This window comes from Alligator sinensis, unplaced genomic scaffold, assembly GCF_000455745.1.
Source record: "Alligator sinensis unplaced genomic scaffold, ASM45574v1 scaffold544_1, whole genome shotgun sequence".
NCBI lineage: Eukaryota > Metazoa > Chordata > Crocodylia > Alligatoridae > Alligator > Alligator sinensis.
Genome location: NW_005841937.1, coordinates 1,065,636 through 1,082,752, shown reverse-complemented (window position 1 = coordinate 1,082,752; position 17,117 = coordinate 1,065,636). Strand labels below are relative to the sequence as shown.

At 40.8% G+C, this 17,117-nt stretch overlaps 1 long non-coding RNA gene across 2 annotated transcripts in view; it reads left to right on the top strand.

Annotated features, from left to right (window-relative positions):
• Nucleotides 1-16,668, top strand: part of LOC102385585 — a 32,420-nt gene extending 15,752 nt beyond the window's left edge. Inside the window, exons 1-3 of one of the 2 annotated variants that reach the window (XR_323346.2) lie at nucleotides 2,351-2,424; nucleotides 15,970-16,067; nucleotides 16,599-16,668. This is a non-coding gene — a long non-coding RNA (uncharacterized LOC102385585). Of the gene's footprint in view, nucleotides 1-2,350; nucleotides 2,425-15,969; nucleotides 16,068-16,598 lie in introns of those variants that run through there. The other variant, XR_003093083.1, reaches the window with a different exon arrangement.
• The last annotated feature ends 449 nt before the right edge of the window (nucleotides 16,669-17,117 follow it).

Below are 17,117 nucleotides of genomic sequence, written 5' to 3'. Positions count from 1 at the left end.
GCCTAGACTACAGTCAGGAGTTAAGGCAAATAGAGCTTGAGGATGGATCTAAAGCCAACCCTAAATAGTACTGGAGATATAGACTAATATGGGGGTTTTCAATAAATGTACCTTTTTAATATTAAAATGTACATTTTAATAAATGTACCTCCAGTGGCCAGATGCAGAGTTGGGGGAGGGGGGACAAGGAGAGGGTGGCGCATGGCCAGACATAGAAAAGCAGCAGCATGGGATGGTGCGTGGCAGCAGTGGCTGCCACGTGCATGCTTCCCCCCTTCTCCTGCATCCAGCCCGCTAGGCAGCGCCTGTCCAGCCCTTGCCCCCTCCCCACTGGCCCTGCTCCTGGGAGGTGGTGGTGCAGGGTGGTGGGTAGTGGCACTCCATCCCCACCCACTGGCACATACTCCTTAGGGCCTTCCCAAGTACCCTAGGGGTACATGTACCCAGGGTTGACAACCCCCGGACTAATACATTCTGCTCTCATTCTTCACAGTGCTTTCTGCCCACTTTTTTTACCTGAAAACTACTGTTCAATACAGGTATATCCTGAATAAATTATAAGGATATGCTAGACAAAATTTTTTGAGGGCAGCTGCTGCAGCTTTCTTAAATGAGGTCTTAACCATCCTCTAAATACTGATCTTTTCCGATGCACATTTTCAATCAACTATGAAGCTTTGGGGCACTCTGTGGTGATCAGGACAAAACTTATGGTGGTAGAGGGAAGGAGAGGATCCCAAAACCCTAGCAGAATTCTCAAGGCTGCAGCAGTATGAATTGCTTCCAGTTTGTACTCTTATTTCTGAACCAGAAATTTGTATTAAGCAACGAGTTTGCTTTAAGAGCCACTTTCAGATAATTTCCCCTTCCAGATGGCATCCTATGAATTGTAACCTTCTATCACAGACTTAACAAGCTGTGGGTTGCTGTTAATTGTCACTTCCAGGTTTCGCTGTTGTTTATAAGCCACTAATAAAACCTGCTGTTCCTCTTACTCACAAATTAATTTTCTAATTCTATTTTTTATACATATAACACAGACTGTGTTTTTCTTCATTATTCCAGTTTTTATCATGAAGTTTTCCTGTGTATTTTAACACAACTGTCAGTTGACCAAATCTTGAGATACTTGTTTACTCTCAACTCAAGCAAATTTCTGTATGAGAGTTTATGGTATTGCTCAAATACCATTTAATATATATACTGCTGCACCTGAGGGGATAATTTGTTCCTTTATGCTTCTGCACTAGACTGAATTAACATCATATAAGATCTGAGATCAAAGGTTAAGTTGTTGAAATGGACAAGTGAAGAAGGGGCAGGAAGGAAGAAAGGTATAGGGAGGTTTTTATAACTGTGTTCTCAAAATCCAGAACACCTTAATTTAACGGTCCAGATGAGGAAGATAAGGAGGAGGAGTGAGAGGAGTTTATATTTCTTACACCAGCACTATTATGTGTATTACAGTACTGTCTTGATACTTTAACCATGATCAATGCCATAGTGCATAAGCCTATGGAAAGAAAAAGTCCTGGCTGTGAAGAGCTTCAAATATAAAAACAGAAAGCAAAAGGAGCAGTTGCACTGAGATGAAGTGACTGATTCAGTGTCTCACAGCAGATCAAAAACAGAGAAGTTGAAGACCTAACTAGAATCTAGGTCTCTTGTGTCTCAGCTCAGTGAATTAGCCTGTCTTTAGATAGTGGGCTTTGTTGTTTCTTCAGGCGGGGGACAGAAGTTACAGAAGGTTCAGGTGGGGGACTGAATTTACACATAAACTGGTTTAAGTCATCAGAAACTGGTTTAAACCTGCAACAGAATAGAAGTTAGGTACACATAAATCAGTTTCAAAATGGCTGAAACTGGTTTAAAATAAACCTGGTTGAATACAGTATTAGGTGTAACTGATTTGGGTCAAACTGGTTTATGAAACTTCTGTCCCAGACCCCTTCCTGGTTCAAGTAAAATCAGAGTTCCCCAGTATCCTTGCCAGCCCATGGGCTGGACTGGGCTGTTTGCTCCAGCAGAGAAGGGTTGCGGGGAGAGGCAGGGACTGCCCCCCTCAGGCAAACCCTGGCTGGGATCTGGGGCCAGAGAGGGGGGTTAAACCCCGCTTCCCCCAGTTAAACCCTGGTTCCCCCTAGTAAAGAGCTGCCTTGCTCTGCTAAACTTACTGAAAGTTACTGCTGGCTGTGGCATTGGACTACAAATCCCAGAGACTCCTGGAAACAGAAAGAGGTAGTGATGAACAATCTTGCAGAGTGCTGCTTCTGTGATTGTGGACTACAAATCCCAGAGACCTTGGGGGCAGCAGGAAAAGGAAGTGAGCACACAGCCCATGCTGGCTACATGCGAGAGAGCTAGTGCTTCCCAGGTTTTGGCCTGAGCCAGTGCAGGCATATGGCTGTATTACCTGAATCAAAGGTAAATGTATATCCAGTTTTTTCTCAGTTTAATCTTTGCAAAGATTAACCTAATCTGCAAAGACTGAATCGACTCAGCGTCGGGCTTTTTGACTGTCTGTACTTAGCCTCAATATTCGTTATAGCAAAGCCTAGTGACTCCTAGATTAGTGTGGAACCACAACAGTTTCACTGCATTTGGAAGGAGGATTTAGGATTGAATACCTACCAAAAAAAGGGCATGCAGCCTTTCTAACTAGTAGCCCAGTTCTCTATAGCAGAGATTTGGGGAAGAGACAAAAAAGGTGGATCTGCTACCAATTCCCTCTGCAGACACAGGTTTTAGAGACTCCACTCTAGCCTAGAGGCCATGTTAGCAGTTGTGAAACCACTACATGACTGGGAGGGAAAGTTTCCTACCCTCAGCTTCTAAGGAATTTCCCAACACACAGCCAAGCTGTTTAGACTTTATGATGGGAATGAGACAGGGGGTATTGTTGGTTTGTTTTTGTTTTTTTCAAATTCCTGTACTTTATTATTAGTTGAAGAGCAGATCTGATCTGAATTAGTTCCAGAAAGGTCAACTCAACCAAAATATATGTTTTGTACATTTTTGTCATACAGGGTCTCTGGATAATGATGTATAAACAAAAATCAGGCAAGCCAAAGCCATCCCTTGTGCTGAAGTATTTAACAGGCATTTCTAATGGATTGTCTGGTGTGACAAAGGGTCATTGCCGATATGGTCATTTTATTTACAAAACCTGATGCTTCAAGAACTCAAGAAGTTACATAAATGGGGGGGGTGGGTTTAGTTCCTTCAACTTGGCTGGTAAGAAGACAAAAGGACAGCTGCACATTCATGTGGAATTATTTTCATGCAGTTTTTCAACCTGTGCTGAAACTTGAGAACACTGAAACCGGCTCTCTCTCATTCTCAGTCATACTGAGACCCCCTACTCACCATCTCCTGACTGGTCCTCTATTGCCATTGTCTGAATACAGCTTCTCCCACCCTTCCCTATGCTGCATCAAGGCGGAGCTATATTGCCAAAGGAACACAGGGACACCTGCTGATCCTTTTGTCTTCAATGGGATAAATAGGACTGCACCTTCTTGAGCCATCACTGTAGCACCTTTCCTAAGTGCCAGTTAAATTACTCAAATCCCCTTAGCTCAGTGACTCTGAATCAGGATGCCACAGCACCCTGGGATGCCATAAGATCCTTTTGAGGGTGCTATGGGGTGTTGCATAATATTAGCACTATTAGGTGTGAAATTGCCTACACGTGATTTACAAAATAAACCCACAGATTTCAAATAGGAATTCATAGTGTCAAAAACATTCTGACTTATGGTCTTTCTGAGTTCTTTACAATAGAAGAATTGCTCTATTTTTCTCCCTTATTTAGTTATTTTTCTTTGGAGTCAAGAAAAGAAGTGATAGCTAAAAGAGCAGGCATTTTCTGAGAAGTGGCCCTGAATCTAAAAAAGGTTGAGAACCACTGCCCTAAGGGTATCTGAACTAGTCTTTCTGGATTCTTGTAAAAGTTTGGTTAATAGTATTCCCTCATTTCCCACATACTTTGCAAGGCAGAGAAATGGAACAAAGCTGCCAAAATACTGTCAAAAAACTATATGAAATAGGGCTCTCATGTTATTTCCAGCCTCTCCAGAAACAGGAAGTACCAGTCATCCCCCTTAACCCTCTGCAAAAACCTTTTTTGATGTGTTTGGGATCATGTACTCCAAGCAGAAGCAAAGATGGAACAGTTTCCACCTTTGCTGTCTGAGAAAAATCCTTGCAGTCACTTGGGACCAATGGATCACCAACAATGAGATCTTTGTGAGGACAGGCCTAAAGTCTATGCAAACTACACTGGACACTCGCAGGCTTCACTGGCTGGGACATGTGGAGCACATGCCTTAAGATTGTCTGCTGAAGGCTATGCTCTATGGCCAACTCAAGAACCATCCGTGATGCAGAGGAAAGCCAAACCTCTGATACAGTGACAAGGTCAAGCAAGGTCTCAAGAAATTCAGCATTCCCACCAACACCTGGGCGAATCCTCATTCTGGAGAAGCCAGGTCAAAGCTGGTGCAGTCACTGTGGAGAGCCATTACAGAGCCCAGGCTGAGGCCTGCAAGTGAGCCAGGAAGAAGAGTGTGCTTCAAACTCCATCTGACAAGTGGACCTGTAGCTACTGTGAGAAGGCTTGCTGCTCACACATCAGGTTTTCCTCCCACACCACTGCCAAGCACCATTGACTGACTGATTTTGTCATGTCTCCTGTCATCTGTCAAGATATTGGACGGATGGCCATCCCATGTGTTTGGGATGTTGATTGAATGCGGAGGAGAAAGAAGCTTCAAGGAAAAAACAGAAGTTTACTTTAATATACATCTGCTGGTTGCTCTTCCTGTTGAGGCTTCTTTTCTGGTCCCTTTTTATTTGAATAATACCTACTGAGACTTTGTACATTCCCTTACATTCAGATTTAGTCTATGAAATATAAAAGTAATGGGTAGTGTTGGGTACGTTACATATTGATTTGTACCTGTAAGAGACACTCACATTTACCTATGATTTTGGGGAGCTGTACTTTCATTTATGACACAAAAAAAACTATTATTTTCAGCTGTTTTCCTGTATAAATAATTCAGACTATAATGGTCTTCTTTCTCATCAAGTGTTTTGGAATGTGGATTTTGGGGTAAGAGTGCATTATGCTGGATTTATTGTACTTTTCAGTATGTTTTTTATCTCAGTTATTTAAGATCAAATTCAAATTCTCCCTGCAAGGATCACAGTAACCTAAGTTACATTGGACCAAAAGTTTTTACAGTTGGATAATGTCAAATAAATATCATCATCACTATAATGACCCTTTGGTGAACAATATAAAAGAGATTAAGCCAAGTTCAGTCCAGTAATCATTTTTCTACTGAGGCAATTTTCTTCCCTCCTTTTTGTTTCCATACACTTATGCTATTATAGCCATATCAAAGTATTATTTTTGGCTGTAAGTTGTAGCATTCAGTTCTTGATGTTCATCGGTGTTCAGAACATTTTAAAACAACTACATGCAGCACTACGTAATGTATGCTTTGGCACGGTCTCCAAAGAAGGCCATAATACTATGCATTAATATCCACATACAGTTTTTGATCCCTGATGGATCTCCCATTGAGGCCAGTAGGAGTTGTGCACATTGAGCATACCATAAATGGCCCTGAGGCTTCAACAAGGAAATGCGTTTTGCTTTCATTGCCCTCTCTGAGGCAGTAGGAATGTCACGATACATGTTGTGATACATGCCTGTCAGAATGCTACTGAGCCACGTCATTTATAAATTATCTGAATGATAAATATGGTTAAATTCCATTTTTAAATTTTCGGTCTTCAGCAGTATGTAGATATGAGGTTTTGGGTTTTTTTTAAATCACTCCCTAAAAGGAATGTATCCCAGCAACCCCCTTCTGGCAATAGTGACTACACCCATTTGTTTTTACATTCTGTATACATGAGCCTTATATTGAGAGCCAGCTTCTTTAACAACTCACTTCTTGTTGGTATCCAACAGAAAGCATTATACACTCTTCCCTGTAGACAACCAAAGCAAAAAATATGAAAATCCATTGTCTGAATATATAGTTGTATATAGAACTTATTCTATATGGATATTTAAGACTATAGTCTAATTTTTGTTTAGACCTGCTTTTGAGCAGACATTTTATTTGCTGAAGAGGAGTGGAATTCTGTCCTGATGGCCTAGATTTTCCAAAGAACTTGGCTCCTATTTGGACACAAAAATAAGCTTCTTTTCCAGAGTCTTTAGCCTGCAGCAGCTGCTTTGATGTTACATGGTCTGCTTACATGACCAGATTTTCAAAAGAGTTTAGTAGCCAATATGCAAAGCTTTGCTGAAAATCTGGGATGAAGAGTTTTGGAAAAGCTATCAACTGTATCAATGGCCCTTCCTCAACTCTTTGGATTATTTATGTACTCGGAGGGGTTGGAAGCAGAAGCGATTCAATTTAACAGGGCAGCAGAGTCAAAAGGTCGGACAGATATCGAGCAGGCTTGCCCTTTCACCAGACTGCCTCATGTCTCTCTTTTTTCCAAATGAGAAGATAATGATCTAGTCTTTGGGGGAAGCTCTAAAAAGAGAGGGGACAGTTACTGCTTCCTTGCACTTGGCTAGTGCACATAACAGACTTCATGGGAGCATCACAGCTTCTTTAAGCTTCTTTTATAATGTACTTGAGAGATGTAAAACTAGGGATGCACCCTACCAGAATGTTGTTTGGTAAGATAGATAAGAAGAAAGCAGGGCTCACTGGTTTTCACGGCAGCTTTGGCGTGAACTGTGCTAGCATGCATTTTTTCCTCCTATGCAAGTGATGCAGTTTTCAGAAGCTTGCACTTTTCTCAGAATTTATTTTCTATTTTTTTCAATCCAATGTACCTCATAGCCTTGCACGATGAAATATCAACATTTCATTCCATTGTAAAGCAGAGGAACTAAAGAATAAGTGGCCATATTGTTCCCAGGCCATAGGTACTCATTAGTATACCTTTGTCAATATTTATTTTCCACTCTTCTGCAACAGACACATGTAGAGTTTCTTCCATCTGTTACAGCACATATGGGCTAGGTACAGACATTCAAAAAACCCTGAGGCAGAATCAATCCAAGTTACGGAGTTTTCTGTAAGCGGCATAATTTAGATCAGTAGCAAACAAAACACACATTTGCCCTTTGGTGGTGGGGAGGGCAGGAATCTTAGCCTGGGTTCCACCATTTTAAAACTAGTCTATGTGTGCTAAACTTCTGTTCTGTTACAGGTACAGACCAGTTTCTGATCACTTACACCAGTAAAAGTATAAATGTCTATACCTGGCCATGCAAATTGATGTTCAAAGAACCAGGTCTTTCAGGTGTTTCCCCCTCTTCCTCTTGTGGGCTAAATTAATGTACTGTATGGGTCTAGATTTTATGATCTTCTAATGTGGCCTCTTGCATAATACAAGCCACAATTTTCATCCAGTGATTCTTAAACCAAGACCATCAATAGATTGCTCCTACTCTTAAATTGGCCATACATGGTATTAAGGAGCAATAACATCACTTCCTCTAGACCAGAGGTTCTCAAACTGTGGTCTGCGGACCACTACTGGTCCTCAAGCTCCATTCAGGTAGTCCGCAGAAAGGTTGCGGAACAATCGAGAATAACTGTACTTATAAGGTAAGACTACTGATATTAAAATGTGAGTTGTGTGCTTTAATTTGTAGAACAAAAAAGGTTATTAAGTGGTCCACCGAAACCCTCAACAATTTTCGAGTGGTCAGTGAAAGAAATGTTTGAGAACCACTGCTCTTGACAAAAGCGAATGTTGAAGCCTGCAAGTGATCCATAGGGAGGAGAATAATGAGCAGGCTTGGCTCCCTAGCTGCGGCTACTCAGCAACTTGCTACAAGGAGGGCACATCTACACGAGACATTTACTGTGCAGTTGCCTAACTAACTGCACAGTAAATGTCTCAGTGCCTAAATGTGTGCCCCTAATAGGCACACAAAAATAATAAACTCCACAACAGGATAGTAGTTGTAAATACTACCAGCTAACCCCATGCTGAAGCACCCTCATGCCCCAGCCAAACCCTCCACAGCACACTGAGCCCAGTTGGAGCAGCCCTGGGCTATGAGGGCTGACCCCCAGGGTCCCTGCCAGCCAGGGGTGCTCTGACCCAGGTCCATGTGCTGCGGTCCATGAACGCATGCAGACTCATGCCAGCAGCAATAAGCTCCAGAGAGATAAGATCCAAAGCATATTGCTGCACATTAACAGGCACGTGTAGTCATGCCCAGAAAGATCTTTTAAAAAATTTTGTTCTCCCTTTCAGAACCAAGGTTTGTATGTTATTAAGGGGTATGTTTTATGTGAGACTATGTAGTCTCTGGGTCTCATTTCCTTAGTTTTTCTTTTAGAAGCAAAGCTATTTTAACTGGAAATTGGGGAATCAGCATTTATAAATTGGCACTGAGGTGCAGTGAAAAATAAAACTAAATACACAAGACCTGTAACAGATAGAACAGGCTATTAGTTAACAGTGGCTTTTGTTTAACAATATCCTTTTACAATCTATGTATTGCCCCAGCCCTGCAGTTTACAACACATGGCCAACCTCTGTATCCATGCTGAGACCCACTGAAGCTTCCTGGTATACCCACACATTATAGGACAGGACCTAGGATTGGAGTAGAATAGAACAATCCTTAACACTATGGTGGCATTGGGGCCTAGTAGGGAGAATGAGTAACCAGGATTCAAAAGAAGTGATAGTATTTTCTCTTTCTGTGCTTCTTACCAATAGAATATACCAAAATGTTAATGTTGATACAGTAGCTTCAGTGAAATGAAATAAGCCAGGAAAAATAAAATATTTAATGACAGTATATAAAAAAAGACATATCAACAATTCAAATTGTAGCTGTTTTATAGTGATCTTTTTAGAAATTAAGACAGGTGACAATCTAATGCAAAAACACTATGGCTGGAACTCTCATGTTCAGGTTTGGGTTGAGCCCAATTTTACTTTATGACTTTGAGCAAGTGTCTTTCCTCTTTATGTCCCTACCAACCCATCTGGAAAACCTGGTAGCTTATATTTATACACACACACACACACACACACACACACACATATACACATGCATACATACACACACACATATATATGTATAAAACATGTCAATGAGAACCAGATGTTGTGTTCAAGTTAGTGTTCCTTGATAAATTATAGCTGCATGAGACTATAAGATGACACATCTGTTGACTAGCATTTAGACATGCATATGCAATTCTGTAAAGTTACATTCTGTTATGTTCCAATAGCTAGTCATAATCTATTGCAATCTCTTTGGGGATGAGAACCACAACGAGTTATTCTATCCCTGACAAAGGTAATAGAATTAACACAGAACCATGATGACGGCATCGTAGGACCAGAGGATCATATTTTTATTATTATATGTTTATATAGAAACACTGTGTGGTTTACCTTGGCAAGGCAATGAGCATACTGTGACTGCTTCTTATTATATGAAATACAATCATTTTACTCTTAGCTTGTCCTTTATTGGCCTTTGCTTCCCAACCCCCTGGGGATTTTTGTTTGGTTTGCTTGTTATCTTTACCTGTTTGGGCTTTTTTAATATGAACATAAGCAAGCTAAAAGTGATGCTGACTTGAAGGAATTTTGATGACTTTACAGTTATATTGCAGTCTCCTTTAGTTGAAGCTGTTTATCCTGTGCACTGCATGAGGCATATATACCATAGGAAAGAATAAACGTGCACTTGAAGATCATAGCATAATGCAAATGCACAAGCCAGTTGAAATAAGGTTGTAACACATTTTCTAACTTCTGAGTGCTTAATTTTGCAACCCTAACATTCTTTTAACATTTTAATGCAATAACAGTATATATCATACAGAGTTATTCTTCATCAGGGGTTGTCATACTTCCTGAAGGACCCTTTGCAGTTTCTTGTCTTTTGTTGTAGCAACTGAGATCAAAACTAAAAGTGAGCTAGCTTACAGCAGTTTCAGTGCTGGGTTTGTTTTAAAACATATTTGTGTTGTTTGTAAACCTCTCATTCATATTGAGCAGTGTTTTACTCCTCAGGATGGTATCCAGGTTGTAGCTGTATTGGTCTAGAGGAAACCAGGACTTGTAGTAGAGATGATATCTTTTATTAGACCAACAAGACCTGTTGGTCCATCCCTTCTGTCTGGTTGAGCACACCCGGCCCACATGGGTTCTGGGCCAATCTTCACTGAGGTCCCACCCACCTGATCTGTCTGGCACCTCCAGCAGTAGGTGCAGGGCAGATGGGCTGAGGTGTCCTAGCCACAGGACAGGGTCCAGCAGCGACAGCAGAGACTGGCAGCAGCAGCTGGAAGGAGCCATGACTGTGGAACCTGTTGGGAAGTGAGTCTGGCTGGCACACTGCTCCAGCCCCACTGCACACCCAGGGCCAGTGGGAGTAGCCACATGCGCCATGGTTCAGTCTTCCCTCCGCACCTGGGCCAGGTGGGGCTGAAGGTTCCGCCAGGGCCAGATAAAATCCTGTGGAGGTTCACATCTAGCCTGCAGGCAGTATTTTGCCTAGCCCTGCCCTAAAACATGCCTTAGTGCTGGGATCAGGGACCTGGGTTAAGTTTATGTAATTACTTCTGTTATTAATCTTCAGGTTTATATTTTTTCTAAATTATTTTAACTGTGTGAGGAGTAGACTGGAATTATAAACCTTCCAAAATAACCTGTTTTAAGAAAAATCTTAAGGAGGAAAGGGAGAAAAGTCTGATCAGTTCATGAAATGGTTTCCACTGATAGGTTTCAAGGCCTCCCATATAGACCTACCTACATGGATGGTGTTCTGCATTTCAAACTTCTTAATATTCTGGGATGTTCAGATTTGGGGGAGGGGGATGCTGCCCTTTCCAGAAAAACTGGAATGAGAATCCAAAACCAAATCTGGATCTAGATTCACTGTCTGGCCACGTCCATTCCAATGTTGAACATTCAACACGTGGAGCTCTGACTGCAGGCTGGTATGTACACGTGCTAGTATGAGAGAGAGACAGATTAAATGAATTTTAAATCCATAGTTTTGATTCACGTCAGTCTCTAGCTGTAGACAAAAATGCCTCCAGTTGCTGGAACTGAAAACTTGCCAGTTTTATGGAGAAGAAGATTACTTCACAGATGCACTCCCAAAGCCCCTTATTAAAGGAATTAAAGCCCTTATTAAAGGAAAGCTTGGAATGATTCTACAGTACTTCTGCTTCTAAGAGAGTCACTCATTCTGCAGATTATGTTAAATCAGTGCCAGAGATTCTTTATCCCTTGACCTCATAAAACAGTACAGCATATAATTTGCCTTTGGAATGGATAAGATTGCACAAAATGACAGTGGGTTTTGAGGAATAAAATCCCATGTAAAGATATTCCTGGAGATTCTGCAAATCCAAGCTGGTTGCCTCTTTACCAAGTTATCCAAGTTGAATATTCTGCTCTATTATTACTATACTCAACATATGTCCAGAAAAATACAGCTTAGTACACATTTGTTTGCTGAGTGAAATACTTTTTGATCATAAGAAAGTGGGGGTTTTATGTTCAAATAGGCAAAATTGAATACAGCCCTCATAGCCCCTTTTCTTCCGGAACTTCCCCTTCGCCCATACATAGGGTTTGGCACAGGACAATGTGAAAGTTCTCTTGTTAGAAGATTCACAGTACTTTACTAGGTTACATGAGTACTCCTACATACTGCTTTCACTTCCTATTATAGGTACCTCAGATAGATCAAGTATTGAGCTCAGCTAACTTTGAATCTTGTAAAGTTGTGTAAGACAACGAGCATAGTTTAGTACTATTGATGTAGTAGACCATTACATCCATCACTGCAAAAGCAGGATGTATCAGATATTACATTTATTGTACATATGACATCTGTAGGTGGCAAATGTTGGAAACAAACCTAGGATGGAAAGTCAAAGATGACTTATGCTGAATTAGATTCTTAATGGAGATGTCTGTAACCATAGCCAATGCTTTAGTGAACACTGTCTCCTGGGACTGATGAATTATAATATGGCTTCTCACTTCTGACTCTAGCAGTCCTACCTCCAATGTCTCCTTAAATAACTCCAAAACCACCAGCTCCAGTATCACATTGCATTGCCATCTAGTGGCTAAGTATATTCAATTCTCTGAATATTGATGCTCTGAATATGGAGTCATAATATATTAGCTACTTTTAGGACTTCTACTAGAAGATGCTCTACACTATTTTTTTAAATCACACCTTTACTGTGGCTTTGACTAGAAGCATTCACAAAAGCCTTCTTATCCTTCTGCTGCCCCAAGAAAATGAAAATAATCTTCCCCTTTTTTATAGCTGAACAAAGATCAAAATAAAAGAGCTTAGCTAATGACCTAGAATCTAGTTTCCTACTCCTTGGCTATGTCTACACAAGATGCTACTGCAGTCATCACTGCACATTTATTTAACACTTGTATAAACAAGTACTAAATAAGTGCACAGTAACCGAAGTTCTTTCGCAGTAGTGCTACTGAATGCTTTTTTTGTGACTCTACTGCACAGTAGCCTGATACTACTGTGCAGTAGTGTAGCATCACGGTTTTTGCCACACAACACTACTGCACAGTAATACCAGGCTAGTGCGCAGTCAGCATCTCGTGTAGATGTGCCCCTTATAAACATAATACCATGTTGTTAGAACAATTTCTTGATTCTAAAAACAATGGTAAATCATTGATAAGAGAAATTGCTTCAAGGGCCTCAATATCATGAGGGTAACCCTGGCAGATTTTAATATAAATTCTCATGATTTCCAGTCAGATTTTATGTGGTAGAGAATCCCAGATGGAATAGTAGGGGTATTGTGTGTCAGGATGACAGTGCCTGCTGAAGGACCTTTATATTTCTTGTATAGTAACACTCTTCCTGTTGTTATCCAATGGACTCATTTTTTTCTTTATAGCTCTGTAGTGTGATATAATTAAAAATCTGAACAACTTGAACTTAAGACAGTTCATGTTTGTTTGGGAAAAAAGTATCTTGGGACTTTGTGTGAGTTTTCAGTCAGAAAAAAACACATGACATTTAACCAACCACAACAACCTGAAATTAAATCTGCATCTGATTAATCATCTGGTGCATATATTTAATCTTTAAAAATGCATAATATTATTCAAAAGAATTCCACAGTCATTTACTTTATGAAGACTTTGTTTCTTCACAAGGCATGGTGCAATAACTAAAAATTAAAAGTTCAGGAAGAAAACAAATGGAAATCATTAAAAACAAATGTATTCATGTATTACAGTGGTTTTCATCCCTTGCTCAAGAACCCAAAGACATCAATTTAACATTGATATGTGAGAGTAGGAATTGCATAAAACCAGCTCATACTAAAATCTTTCATATCTCTAACTTGGAAAATGACCTATTCTCCACCTAAGCTACCTGCACTGAGCTATTGAATAGTTCTGGACATATGATTACCAATTTAAATATCAGCAAAACTCATGCTTAAAAGAAGCAAACTGGAATATCTGAATTGTATGAATGTCCTTTAGTCAGAATGAAGTCATCAACCCTGATCCAACCACTCATTTTGAACAGAATTTCACCCATAAGCACTGGCAATCAGCTTCTGACTTCATTCTCACCAGTGTAAATCCAAAGTATCTTCACCTAAAAATAAGATCAGTAGGGTTACTTCCAATTTTACTCCATTATAACTGAAATTAAAATGTAGTCCTAGACATAAAGACCTTTTAGGTCATGTGGTTCAGCTATCTTTCAGTGTAGGATTGTGTTACAGTGTCATGGCTCCCTCATATTTATATCTTCACTTGCTCCCTTTTTACAGGGTGGGAGATTCTCAAGGTCATAGTTAGTCTTGGGGGTGGAGGTCCTATTACGTGAGGTTTTCTTTCAGCTTTTTCATATGACAGTACTTGTCTTCATGCTCTTACAATTTCATCCAATTGTAGGTAGGCAGATTCAAAAAAAACCACCAGGCAAATAAACCTGTCAAATTTGTTACAGTCCCTCTAAATTCCTTTGTTTTGTTAAGCCCAAAGGGCAGAGTGGGGTGGGGTGGCAGAGTGGTTCACCTGCCTTGCTATGGCTGGAGAAGCAGAAGTTTATTTTATAGTCAGCCAAATTGTTCCCTTGCATGCTGTTGACTATGGAATTGACTGTGCCTTCGCTATAGTAGCCTGAAGGGCCAATTAGCTGAGATGGTTGTCTTTCTTTTAACAGGATCAAAGAAAGTCAACGGGCAATCCTCAAATCAGAAAAATATCAGGGAAGGAAAATGTCTTATGTGGTTTGGTGCCCTTACAAATATATGAGAAACCAAAATTAATCTGTTTTACCTTGAAGCTAGAGGGGTCTGATGCAAGTCCCTATCCAGGGAGGAATGAAATATACCAGGGACAGAAAAGTTCTGCTAAGGACTTCTAAACATGACTAGAATGAGAAAAGATGGATCAAATAGATGGGCAGCAATCTTATGACTGACCCTGGCAAAACATCTTCCAATTCATCCTACTCCTGACCTTAAGTTACATCCTACACTGTTCTTTCTCCCTGTTTAGCCACAACCAACAGGTTTTCCTCTGTCTCAAAACTATAACTGGATGCAATCTGAACCCCCCCCTTTTTGTTTTTTTTACTATTCTGGAAAACACTGACTGTCACCTCGCTAGACAAGGTTCTTTGGGTAAATCTAATATCTTTTATTAGACCAACTCAAATAGCTGGAAAAAATCTTCTTTCAAGCTTTTGGGTACAAACACCCTTCATCAGGCTGAGGAAGCATCTGCAGTTGGCCGGTGCTCTTCCTGGATAGAATAGAATAGAAGCCAGAGGCCAGTATGCAGGAATGTCAGTCAGAGAAAATGCAAATTGAAGCAGTCAGTGGGTGAGAAACAGGTGGGGAAAGGAAGGGGAATGTAGACCTGGTGATAAGAAAATAGCTGGTAAGTAGTAGAGAGTTTATCAGGGGTATCAGATGTTAGGCAGGTTATAATGTGGCATAAATCCAATTTCTATATTTAGTCCGTGATTTTTTTGTATCTAGTAGGTTGATGAAGTGCAGTGCTGTGAAAGGTGTTTTGTAAATTCCCTGTGAGGATTAGAACTGAGAAACTGGAGAGAGAGGTTATCTTGTGAGAAATTTGGCCCCACAGGTAATTGGGTATTCTTGTCTTTGATGGATTTTCAGTGTGCATTCATTCTGGTATGCAGTTGCTTGGTTTTTCCTACATATTTTCCATCAGGGCATTTAGTGCATTGGATGAGATATACTATATTCCTGGAGGTGCAGGTGTAAGATCCAGGAATGTTGATGGTTCTGTTATGAGATATAGTTATTGTGGGGGTGGTAGAGATATGTTAGCAGGTTTTACATTTCTTATCCCAGCATGGTCTGGATCCATTTGGTGTGTTTTGAGCCATAGGAAGTTTGCTTCTGGTGATGAGGTTGGCAAGGTTTGGTGCTTGTTTAAAGGCTAAGATGGATGGTTCTGGGAAGATCTCCTTAAGAATTAGATCTTATTCTAGTATGGGTTGCAATTGTTTGAGGATTTTCCATATAGATTCCAGGGAGGGATGATATGTCATTGTCGAAATTGCACCCTATAAGATTGTGGACCCTGATGAATGGATGTCCTCTGAGTTGATGCCATGAGGAAGAGCTCTTCGACCCTGTATAAATAACCAGCACTGGTAACCCGGTTCTTCTGCCATGACTTGATGGAATTTATAGTCCTTGGGAGGTGTTTCTCTGCATGAGGTTAATTATACTGATCTTTGACTTCTTCCTCCTGGGGCTCTGACCTCCCCTTATACCCCAGCCATTTACCAACCAGATGTTAATATACGGTGGACAATTGTTGTATCTTTGAGAATAGTCCTGTTCAACCTCTGTTCTTTAATTCTGGTTTCTCTTCTAGGTTTCACTATGAACTAAACAATCACTACCCTCCCCGTGAGGATGTGCACACCCCAGAACTGTAGAGTGCAATGATGGCTTCAAAGCAACTCATCTCAGGTAAGTATTTACTTACACTGGACTTGGAAAACCGTTTTCTTCTGCCCTTTCTAGCCCAAATTTCCCAGAGTCAGGGCTTGACTCTGCTCAATATCCTCCCCTTTTTGAGAAGCACAACTTAAATTAATTAGCAAAAGAATTAAAGTATAATTGCAGCTAAGCTATTTCCTACCTCCTCTACATTCTTAGTCAGATTGGTCAGCAATGAGACCTTTGTTTCCTTTCCCCTTCTCAGGTTTGGCATTCCACCGGAGCCCCTGCATCAAAACATATTTTAATTAAAAAAAAAAAGGTATAAAGAAAAAAGAACCTTCCCGTCAGTCATGAGACTCGTAGCCTCTGTGGTGTAGTCCTGGCTTTGTCTCCTCAGCTGGCAGATGCCTCCAAGTACCTCTCTCATTGTTTGAGCTCCTCTAAGCTCCAAGGCTGTAATCCAGTCTTCTTCCTCATTCCTGGGGTTTCTCCATGGTGTTCAGGGAGAAGCAGGTGGGAATGCTGGCTCTCTCTCTCTCTTGCCCCCTCTCCACCCAGCTCCAGATCGGAAATAGGGCTCACCGCTTGGGGAACGCCAATCAGGAAGAACCAGTGGCTAACAAAGCAGCATTCTGGCAGCTGCTGCATCTCCAGCAATTCAGGTAAGTCATTTCCCGGTTCTCTGTTCTTTTCTGAAGAGGTGAGGAAACCTCTTTACAGTCATAAGTAGTGGTGTGCAATTCATGAGGTTTTTCCTTCTGTACCGCAGCAATTCTTCATGTGGTATCTAGGTGGCTCTCTCAAAAGTGTGATCTGTCTCTCTGGAGGATTGTCCTTGTTGAGTGAAAGCCCTTTAGAGATTTGTGAGGTGATGATCACGGGTTTTCTCCTCTGCAAATTTGGTGGTATCGGCGGGCTTGGCTGTATATTCTTGGTGTGTTTAGGCTGGTTCTGTGCAGATATGTGTGTTGGTTCATGGGTTTCTTGTATATGGTGATCTGTATTTCATCATTCTGGATAGTGATCATAGTGTCTAAAAAGGAAATGTTGGTGCTGGAGTATGCAAAAGATAGTCTG